Below are 5,174 nucleotides of genomic sequence, written 5' to 3' on the forward strand. Positions count from 1 at the left end.
GATAATTCTCAAGTTAGTGAAACATAATCGAAGAATCAATGAGATTAACCGAGGCGGAGAAAATTAAAATTTTTGTTATATTTTTATGGTATAATATTAAATAATAAACTTATTTTTATCATTAATTTTGATTAATTTAACTGAATTCAAATTTCATGTATTTATTAAATTTATTTATATAATTTATATACAAATTTAAAATATTTTGATGTTCTTAAATTTTTCACATATATTAAAATTACTTTGTAAGTTTGTATTAATATATTTATTTTTATCAAATATAAATTAATTTAATAATATAATAATATAATATGATAAGATAAATAAATCACAAATTTTTTAATAAGAATGTCCTTTAGTGTCATTTTGTATTTATCAGCTAGTGTAACAGCTAATTTACCAAATACTCAAATTAACTTATCAGCTATCAGTCACCAGCTATCAGCTATCAGTTACCAGCTACCAGCTATCAGTCACTAGCTACCAGCTAGTTTTATCAAAGAGCCTAAGAATAGAAAAATCATGTGTAAATTTGAATCCTAAAAATAAAAATTGCCTTGCAATAACTTTTTAAAACTTGAATCAAACATGATAATGTTGCATTCCAATTCCAACGACAATATTCCTAAGAATATTTTTTCCAATTTTCAAACAAACACACCTTAATAAATATTTAATTTTTTAAAATTTATATAATTTTTGACAAACAAATTTAAAATATTATAAAAAGTTAGTGATAACAATCCTCAAAAGTTCTTTTGATATTTTTATAAAATATATAAATTATTTGTGTGTTTACAATGAAAAAAAAAGTATTATTAAAAGGAAATAATTTTTTAAAATATCTTATTAAAAAATGTAACAAAATGAGAGCTTTTTTAAGTCTTAAAAGTTACTTTAAAGTTAAAGTTAAAAATAAGAGCTTTTAAAATAAAGTTAAAGTTGTTTGGTTATAATTATTTTCTAAGTTTGACATTTTGGTGTCATTTGATCCTGACCTCATATATATATATATATATATATTGATTAATTGTTGTATTAACATATATAATTATAATATTATTGAAAATCATTATACAATAAAGAAAATATAATATACAAAATGAATAAAAGTTAAAAAATATTAGTATCTACAAAAATGATAATGTAAACAGAAGAAAAGAAAAATTTATAATTTTAAATGTTATGAACCATAAAAAATATTGAAAAAGTTACGGTTTATTGTACTAGTGTTATTTTTTTAAAGAAAAGTGTCTTCAATGAGATTCGAACCGCGACCACATATTTTAAGCTCCTAAAAAGTTGGTTTCAACTCCTTTTTTACAAGCTCCTTTTATTCAATTTTTTGTCTTTAAAAAAAGCTACTTTTTTTCATAAGAGCTTTATGAAAAATGTGTTTGGCCCTCCATCTCCTTATAAGGAGAAGAAAAGTAGATAAAAAGTTGGGCCAAACAGTCTCTTAGAAGTTGTTGTCGAGGAATTTTTTCTTTCTTCATGTTTTAAAGGTAATAAATTTTTGTATATATATGATTAAAGTTATGATGTTATTTGTTACTCCCTCCATTCTCGAATATAAGCAACAACAACAAAAAAAATCTTTAGTGTTAAATAGTATAAGCAAAAGTCACCTATAATTATTACATTCAATGTTGTTATTTCAAATAGAGTTTAATGGATATGCACTGACAGTGTAAAATAGTTTTACACTGTCATCCAATAGAAAACCACAAATCTGCCATGTCATTAAAGATTTTTTAAAATAAAAGAGGGCTTTAATTGGATACATGGTTGTGATTGGTTGACTGTGTAAAACTATTTTACACTGTCAGTGCATCACCCATTTTCTCTTTCAAATATAACTCTACTTCTTTTTTACATTATTATGTTTTTAACGATTTTCAAAACAAAAAGTATAGGTAAAAATATAAAAAAGATAAGACTTAAATGTATTTAGACATTTTTTTAGGGTGTGTTTGTTTCAAGATTAGAAAAAATATTCCCAGGAATAGGACTATGGGAATCCAACATTCCTATGTTTGATTCAAGTTTAAAAAAATTATTCCAGGGAACTTTTTATTCCAAGGAATCTTATTTACACTTGCTTCTTTTATTTTTATTCAAAGGCTTAAAGGGTGGAAATATAACATTCCCATGGGAATAACTTCAACCAACTATAACTTCCCACTACTAATCACAATTATTTTTATTTTTATTTTTTTTTTTAAATTTTAAATTAACCAAATTTACAATTATTTCTAAGAAACATTAATCTCTACCAAACACATAAATGAGAATAATAATCCAGGGAATAATAATCCTGGGAATATTATTCCAAGAAATGTAATTTGAAACCTTGAAACAAACACACCCTTAGAGAGTAATCTTTTTGTAAAATTACTTATATATGAGATCGGAGAGAATATTTAATATGTGTTTTTGAATAGAAATAAGTAAGACATGTATATTTAAAGTTTATCATCAATGAAATGAGATTAAAACAGTTATGAAATTCTGCATCATATTGAAAATGAAAAAGTCACTTAACAGCACTTTTGAGATTATACATCACATTGAGGGTGTGTTTGGATTTTCGGTGGACATAATTGATTCTAGCAAAATTGAGTTTGGTAGAATTGATTTTATTAGAATTGATTTATATTTGGATAAATTTATGTAAAAGTGTGTTGAATAATAAATTATAGTGTACAAATTATCCAGAATCAATTTTAGAGGCAGAAGTTACAAATTGTAGCTTCAAGTAGAATCAATTCTCGAGACAGAATCAATTCTACTTCTGTCTAACCAAACATCTTAAAATCACCCAAAATCAATTCTCTAATTCTAGAATTGCTTTTGGCATTTCTAAAAGTCAAACCAAACGTACACTAAGTTAAAGATGAACAATATTATCGAGTGATAGTATTGTAAATAATAATAGGGGTGTTCGCGACATGGTTTGGGCGGTCTTGAAAAAAATTATCCGAAACACAAGAGAAAAAATTGTGCGGTTTGGTTTGGTTTGGTTCAGTTGGCTTTTAGAAAAAAAACGAATCAAACCAAACCAATGCAGTTTGGTTCATGGGCAGATCTACAGCCCAGCAGACCCGGGCACGAGCCCGAGCTCAACCCCTCCTTTTGTTGTATACTAGTATATAATAGTCGGTTTTTAGACAATACCAGGGGCAAAATTAGTAATTTTTAGATAAAATTAATAAAAACATGATGTGAAATTTTTGGACAAAATTAGTAGAAATAGGATGTAAAATTAGTAAAAATATGGTGTAAGATTTTTGCCCAGGCTTTCTAAAATTTCTGGCTCCGCCACTGGTTTGGATTGGTTCGGTATTTTGCAAATATTTTATTGAGTCATTCATACACTATCAAATAACAATAAAACTCGTCATATTTTGACAACAACTTTCCAATTAATATGTAAAAATGAAATTAGACAAAAGTGGAATAATAAATATAAAATAATAACATAAAACAATATAAAAATTATTATAATGAAAAAAATAGAAGAGACGAGAGATCAGTGAAGATGAAAAGGAAAAACAAAAGAGTTGAGAGATTAGAGAATAAGATGTACAATAAAAATGAAACTGAAATATGGAACATTTGCATAAAAATGAGAAGGTGAAAAAGAAAAAATATAAGAGAGGGAAAATTAGAGAAGAAGAGGAAGATGTATGAGGCAAATAGTGCGCGATAATGATATTAGAGATTTGAGAAGATCGGGACTGAAATCATATGTGTAAGGATGATGAAAATTGTTCGTAATCATAAGACTAAGGTATAATAAGTTTAAATTTGGTTTGAATGTGAGTTAAGTAAAAGTTAGTTTGTAACATAATGCGGTTTAATTCAGTTTGGTTTGGTTTACAAAATACAAACCGCAAACTAAACTTTTAATGATAGTCCTGTAGACATAACTTTATAACATAGGCAACATTGTCTCTCGAGCATCTAGATTCTAGAGGATTAAGACCTCTAAAAATACTTCATTATCCTCCTCCTATATAACATACTCATTCAAAGAAAATTTTAAATGAAAGAAACAACAATATCACTCTAAAATCATACTCTTATTAAATTTATTTATATTTTTAACATCAATGATCAACATTTCTAAAAGAATTTTCTTAAAATCATAATATATCAATAGTCATTTATTATGAAGTTTTAAATTTGTTTTACATCACAAATTTCTAAAATATTTTGTATATCTTCAAGTTAATTTGAACTTATGTGAGATTGTAAGTTTGTTGATCAAGCTTATTGATCAACATTGTAAATCTGGTAATGCTAAGAAAATACATGGTCTTGTAAGGAAAGACCAAACAAGATGTTGAACATCAGTTAGAAAATCTCACAAAGTGTGAAGATTGAAGTAGTCAACTTTTGGTGAATCGATATAAATTCTTGTGTGATTCTTCTTAAACTTTTCTCTTTTTAATTATACTTATTTTAAACCCAAATTACACACACAATAATATTTACACTATATTATTTGATAGGTTTGTTTTAAAAATAAAAAATAAAAATATAAAAATGTTCATTATTCAACCCTCCTTCTAATGACATTTATATATACTTCAATTAGTAAAAGAACTCAACCTCTAATATTAAAGCACTTAACAGTGAAAAACGAAAAGATCCATGCAAAATGTCATAATCAACAAAGTGTGTACATGCAAAAGAATCCTCAAGTAGACCAACATATTCAAATAGAAATATTTAGAGTAAGAAATACTATTGACGAAAGAGTAAGATGTAGTATCAACAACACACTCGACAGTTGAAGATGAAAATGAATTAGTTAATTCCGAACAAACTAATATATAAAATATCATCCTCAAAATTAAAAGAGAAATAAAGAAACACATGTATAATGGCAAACTCAAATATCAAATAAGTAAATGTCTCTCAACCTTACATTTTATGTAAACATATTTAAGTAGAGTTTGATAGTCTTTTCAATGATACAAAAATTTTGTCTAAAAAATATTTATCTCTAATTTTTTTACAAGATAACGTAAGAAAAAAAATGTTACAAATTAGGAATGATGAATATCTTAAAATCATTCAAAGCATGCAACTATTTGATTGTAAAATGTTTAAGAAACATATACAAGATCCTAAATAAAAGGATGAGTGATGTTCATCCTCAAAAT

Source organism: Vicia villosa, linkage group LG1 (assembly GCF_029867415.1).
Source record: "Vicia villosa cultivar HV-30 ecotype Madison, WI linkage group LG1, Vvil1.0, whole genome shotgun sequence".
Classification (NCBI taxonomy): Eukaryota; Viridiplantae; Streptophyta; class Magnoliopsida; order Fabales; family Fabaceae; genus Vicia; species Vicia villosa.